The sequence below is a fragment of the Chiloscyllium plagiosum genome, chromosome 10 (assembly GCF_004010195.1).
Source record: "Chiloscyllium plagiosum isolate BGI_BamShark_2017 chromosome 10, ASM401019v2, whole genome shotgun sequence".
NCBI lineage: Eukaryota > Metazoa > Chordata > Chondrichthyes > Orectolobiformes > Hemiscylliidae > Chiloscyllium > Chiloscyllium plagiosum.
In genome coordinates, this window is record NC_057719.1 from 47,852,433 (window position 1) to 47,859,022 (window position 6,590).

The window sequence follows — 6,590 nt, forward strand, 5'->3', positions numbered from 1 at the left end:
TACAGTTTTGCAATGGCTCTTATCAAAGTCACACCTAAACTAATCTCTTTGTGTCTCAAGTGTTATGTTGTTTTGGAATGGCCTATGAGATAACTTTAATATTATTAATTTAATTAGTCGATTAGTATTTTTCACAATTTGAATTGAGCATTTTATTTTTTTTCACACAATATGCCTGTTCCTGGTTAAGCCATCATTTATTTCCTGTGCTGAGCTGCTATTTTAAACGACTGCAGTCCATGGAGGGTCTGTTCACCACACCGTTGTTAGGAATGAGTTCCTTGATTTTGGCTTATCGCAAAGTAGAAACACAGCATTACCTCCATGTTTTGGATGATGTGTGGCTTGGAGGGGAGCTTGTGGGTGATGGTGTTACCATGTATCCATTGCCTTGGTCTTTCTAGGTGATAAAGGTTATGGGTTTGGAAAGTGCTGTCAAAGGAACCATAGTGAGTTGTTGCAGTGAATTTTGTAAATTGTATGCTCTGCTTGAATGAAGATGGTGAATGGTGTATCAGCTGAGCAAGCTGTATTATTTACTTGATGTTGAGCCTCTTCAGTTTAATGGAACTGCACTTATCCAGACAAGTGGAGGTTAGCTCATCACACTGTAACTTGTCTTGTAAATGGTGGATAGCCGAAGTAGGTTCTTGTATTGGAATTGAATTTGAACCTTGGGATAAAGCTATGTAAGCGCATTGGCTAAAAAGATTATGGAAAGAGATGATATTTTAGTAAGGGAGATATCGAGTAGTGAAATAAAATATCTATACTTCAGTTATTGAAACATTTAAGCAAAGAGACAAAATAGTGTGTGAAAAAGACATCCCATGTTTTATATTATTAAATTTATTTTAAGGATTACCTACACTTTTTGTAAGCATTTATAGAAGTCTGACAACAAGCTGAACAAAAATGGAACAATAAATTGGGATATAAAGACTGTAGCAGAGCCCAAAACTAGGTTTAAGGTGAGAGAGGAAAGACTTCAAGGAGCAACTTTCACACACAGGGTGGTGCATGTATGGAATGAGCTGCCAGAGGAAGTGGAGGCTGGTACAATTGCAACATTTTAAAGGTATCTGGATGAGTATATGAATAGGAACGGTTTAGACGGAGCAAATTACTGCTAATGCTGGAATCTACTGAAAACAACCAATGCCAGAGATCAGAGTGGGTTGAAGAGTCATCTGGATTCAAGATGTTGGCTTGCTATCTCTCATGGATGCTGTCTGACCCACTGTAATTTTAACATTTGTTATCTTCAGAGTTTGGAGGTACAGTATATGGGCCAAATGTTGGCAAGTGGGACTAGATTAATTTAGGACATTTAGAAACATGGATGAGTTGGACCGAAGGGTCTGTTTCCATGCTGTACAGCTCTATGGTACTTTAAGGTAGGGGTTGCTGCTGAATGATGAAATAGATGAGGTATATTAGCGAAATTAGGATGAACAACTTGAATAATGAACATGTTATGAAAAGGTTTAGGAGCCAATTTGAAAGGGCAAATCGTCCTCATGAAAACTGGAACTCAACAATGAATTAGAGCAGATTGTAGAAAGGTGATGAGTGAGCTCGAACAAGATAAATCTGCACATAGCATTGTAGAGTTGCAATAGAATATTTCTAAAAGTAGTTTCTAAAGTATGGACTAACAGTGTTGGGTTAAAAATAAAGGAAGTAGAATAGTTCTTGGCAGTAAATAGGAATGTGGAATTTTGCAGTTCAAACAGATTAGTCATGATTGTGTTGGATGGCAGAGCTGGCTCGATGGGCTGAATGGTCCACTCTGGTCCCATTTAATACGTTTCAGTATGTATAAAACAAAAGATAGTAGAACTAATCAAAATTGAAGATGATCTTTGGGGGTGTAATCATGGAAAAAATAATAAGATCTGAGAATAAAATGGAAACATTTTACAAATGTGAAAAGGGATATGCCAAAACGAGAAATTTTCAGTTTGCGGAATATCAAAAAATGTTAAAGGTATTTGATATGCAACATTAGTATTTATTAAGTAGAAGGATACTGGACAAGAAGTGACAGTGAACTGAACAATATTTAGTTAGGTTTTTTCCTAAATGATCCTAAATGTTAACCTCAAAATCAAAAGAGCCATATCGGATCGATATGATAATCATAATGAAAGAAATTGCCAAGGCCCTAGGTAGTTATTTTTGAAACACCCTATTCAGCGATGTTATTATACACTTTTTGGAGCAGATGGGACTCGAACCTGGGTTTCCTGGCTCAAAAGGGGGGACACTACCACTGTGCTACAAAAGCCTGAGGTATTCACTTTTCAGGGCTCTGTGATTGTGTATACATGACGGAGGGCTGGAGAGTGCCAATTTAGGACAAAAAAAATCTGAGATAATGCAGGTAATTTTAAGTCTGATACATTAATGTCTGTAGTTGGAATAATTCATTTATTGAGGTTAAAACTATGTACCCAGTTGAAAAGAAAATAGATCTGTTAAAAAGCACAGATTTCCAAATGGATAATTGTACTTGACAAACCTCGTGATGCTGTTTTTGATAGTAACAGATGTTAAATGAAGGAAGTGCAAGAAATATCATGCATATGAATTGGTTGGGCAACTGTACTACAGAGGGTGGTGGTGGAGGGTTATTTTTCAGACTGGAGGCCTGTGACCAGTGGAGTGCCACAAGGATCGGTGTCTTGATCCTCTACTTTTTGTCATTTACATAAATGATTTGGATGCGAGCATAAGAGGTACAGTTAGTAAGTTTGCAAATGACACCAAAATTGGAGGTGTAGTGGACAGCGAAGAGGGTTACCTCAGATTACAACAGGATCTGGACCAGATGGGCCAATGGGTTGAGAAATGGCAGATGGAGTTTAATTCAGATAAATGCGAGGTGCTGCATTTTGGGAAAGCAAATCTGAGCAGGATTTCTACACTTAATGGTTAGGTCCCAAGGAGTTTGCTGAACAAAGAGACCTTGGAGTGCAGCTTCATAGCTCCTTGAAAGTGGAGTCGCAGATAGATAGGATAGTGAAGAAGGCGTTTGGTATGCTTTCCTTTATTGGTCAGTGCATTGAGTGCAAGAGTTGGGAGGTTATGTTGCGGCTCTACAGGACATTGGTTAGGCCACTGTTGGAATATTGTGTGCAATTCTGGTCTCCTTCCTATCGGAAAGATGTTGTGAAACTTGAAAGGGTTCAGAAAAGAGTTACAGAGGATTTACAGGGTCAGAGGATTTGAGCTATAGGGAGAGGCTGAACAGGCTGAGGCTGTTTTCCCTGGAGAGTCGGAGGCTGAGGGGTGACCTTATAGAGGTTTACAAAATGATGAGGGGCATGGATAGGATAAATAGGCAAAGTCTTTTCCTGGTGTCGGGGAGTCCAAAACTAGAGGGCATAGGTTTAGGGTGATTAGATTAGATTACTTAGTGTGGAAACAGGCTCTTCAGCCCAACAAGTCCACACCAACCCGCTGAAGCACAACCCACCTAGACCCATTCCCCTACATTTACCCCTTCACCTAACACTATAGGCGATTTAGCATGGTCAGTTCATCTAACTTGCACATTTTTGGACTGTGGGAGGAAACCAGAGCACCTGGAGGAAACCCATGCAGACACGGGGAGAATGTGCAAACTCCACACAGTCAGTCGCCTGAGGTGGGAATTGAACCTGGGTCTCTAGCACTGCTGCCTCACTGTGCCACCATGCCACCCGTGAGAGGGGAAAGATATAAAAGAGACCTAAGGGGCAACTTTTTCACGCAGAGGGTGGTACGTGTATGGAATGAGCCACCAGAGAAAGTGGTACAATTGCAGCATTTGGATGGGTATATGAATAGGAAGAGTTTGGAGGGATATGGGCCGGGTGCTGGCAGGTGGGACTAGATTGGGTTGGGATATCTGGTCGGCATGGACGGGTTGGACCGAAGGATCTGTTTCCATGCTGTAACATCTCTATGACTCTATGTACTCTTGTGCTTGTGAAGTAACTTGTGAATTTATTAAGACATGCCATACAAATCCTTTATTAAATAAATATATATAGCTTCTAGAATTTGAGTATTGTCTGGATACTTTTTGCAGTTGTGGTCAGTTATCTGAAGTACTAAATATAACATATCTTGACATGCTTGTTTTGTAATCCTCATCAAAAATGAAGCAACATTTTTATTCCCCCCAGATAAATGAATGCTGTGCAGTTTTAACTCTTTGCTCAGCTTACACTTTGGATGTTGCTGTGGTTGATCCTCAATTTCTCCAGGCTGAAATTGTAGGATTACATTTTCTGGTATCTGCCTTGTTGAAAATATACATGGGACAGAATTGAACTTGCTTGTGGTGCCATTATATCTCCTTGCCTAAGGTTAAATAGTCTGTAGGCACTTGCTTTATATATGTTGATAAATTTAAAAATTGCTACAATGATTGAGGTATCAAAGGTTTGCTGGTATACATGGAATTGTACTGCAATCTGCTATTCCAAAGGCAGAATTTAGAGAAACAAGATCTAGTAAATGAAGTAATCTAGAAACTGTACGTGCTGCTCCTTTTTTTTAAATGTTGGAATCAAAGCAGTTACGAAGACCAATAATATTTTTGTATTTATTGCAGTCTTTTGAGAATGTCCAAGTTTAACATTAGGAAATATTTTCTGGCACCTTATCTGCTGTAATAGTTTGCAGCATGTTGAAAAATCTGTTGGATGAGTAAGCAATTAATGGTGCCCTGCTGTAAGAGTTGGCTGACAGAGCAGTTAATCTTTGTCTCCAGCTCAGGGTTACGCCTAAAAGCAAATCAGCCATTAGTCAACTTTGTACAGGTTTGGGTCTTCATTTATCAATTTCCTTCTGAGAAATTCAAAGCCCATTTTGGTTGAGCTATAGTTGAGTAATAAGAATATAATCTGTTTGCTGGGAGACAGTTACTTAGTGCAACAAATTGATTATTGGTCAGCTGAATCATGCATAAAAGTTTGGTGCTTTATTGCATATGTTGTTGCATGCTTGTTGATCTTGCCTGAATTCATCTGTACAGTTTTAAGTTCAACTCTCAAAGTAATTGTGTTCTAAGCTTTTGCATTGCTGCAAGCCAATTAATACTGTGCTACAGGGATGTATCTATGGCTACTACAAATAGAAAAACTGATATGTTTCTTGGATAAAGAGCCTCTGCATAGATGTTTAATCAAGACTAGAATTTTTGAATAATATGTGGTTATATTCCTTTACGCTAGTTGTGAAATGCTGTCTTGTTCCTGCAGGTCTCCAGAGAGTACAACATAAAGCAATCTGTTGACAGCCCTGTACTTCAGTAATTGAGCCCTTCTCACTGAGCTCATGTTTTGTATTACTACCATTGCTGCTTTCTTGTGCTGCATGTATATATTTATTTCATTCGCTGTTGATCGTGAGAAAGTGCGACGAATACTGGTCAGTTCTTTGAATATTAATTTCAAATTCTAATTATTTTTAATTGTGTAATTGTACTATTTGGTAATCTCACTAGTTGAATTTATATGTTAGCACAGTAAACTAATTTCCAAGTTACAGTCAACTTTCCATGGAATGGAAAAGTACCATCTTGTTTCCTTCTAGTATAAATAAATTAATGGAGGTAATGAAACTTTTCTTCGTGTCTTGACAGTCTATCATCCTTTTATAGATAATTGATAGCCGAGAATGGTATTAAAGAACTGACATTTGTTTGAACAGGTTTTTGTATTTCCGTGTGCATAATATAACATTTGCTTCCGGTTTTCTCTTTCAGTTTGTTTTTGAAGATGTGGTAAGGCCTTGTGGTGAGAAGTTATGCCAAGTCTCAGGATGTAGGAAGCAGTGGAGGAAGTGACGGCGTGCCTTACTTTGGAATTGCCTCTAGTGAGAATTTTAGTAAGTGCCAGCTTTTACAAGAGTATCAAAAAAAAAGTACAAATGTCATTAAGTTAAGCAATTAGTAAATAATATGTTCAAATGAGAACAACATCAGGAATATAAAATAGATGGGGAATGTCGGAGCAACTGAGGTCAGACAGAATCTGTTCAGAGAGAAAGTGAGTTGAAGTCCTAAATGACCCTACTTCAGAATTACATATACAGAGAAACCTCGATTTTTCCGAATACCAATTATCTGAAAATCGGATTATCCAAAGGAGATCTCGAGGTCCCGATGAAAACATTACATCAAAGACATGTTTCCAACAGTTATTGCGTCTTTTATTTAGTAATTAAACAGGCATCATCTCTAAATGACTGACTTCCCGCCCTCTCTCTCCGCACACTTTTTCCCTGGAGTTCTATACAGGGGTGTACCCTAAACCCTTGTTCCACACATAATCTCTCCAACATTGTCCTGTACAGGATAAATATGGAACCTGTCAAAAAGTTGCAGTAAAAAGTTACGTGTGTGGCTGTGGCTGCGTGTATGTGCTATTTGGAGACTTACCCCACAAAGGGAACTGCAGCAAAGGTCTTGTTGGTGTCCAGTCTAGCTGCCCCGGAGAGGGGGTGGGTGGGAGGTGTGTTGGGCGGGGTTGAGTGCAAGGGGTGTGTTGCATGGTGATTTGGGGCGGGGGGAGGTGTTGCACGAGGATTGGGGT

At 39.1% G+C, this 6,590-nt stretch overlaps 1 protein-coding gene across 4 annotated transcripts in view; it reads left to right on the forward strand.

Annotated features, from left to right (window-relative positions):
• Positions 1–6,590, forward strand: part of LOC122553622 (F-box only protein 34-like) — a 46,094-nt gene that overhangs the window by 22,688 nt on the left and 16,816 nt on the right. For 2 of the 4 annotated variants that reach the window (XM_043697711.1, XM_043697713.1), the window contains 2 exons: positions 5,256–5,424; positions 5,762–5,883. The gene's annotated coding sequence lies outside the window, so the exon portion shown is untranslated. The remainder of the gene's footprint in view (positions 1–5,255; positions 5,425–5,761; positions 5,884–6,590) is intronic. The other 2 variants (XM_043697714.1, XM_043697715.1) reach the window with 1 other exon arrangement.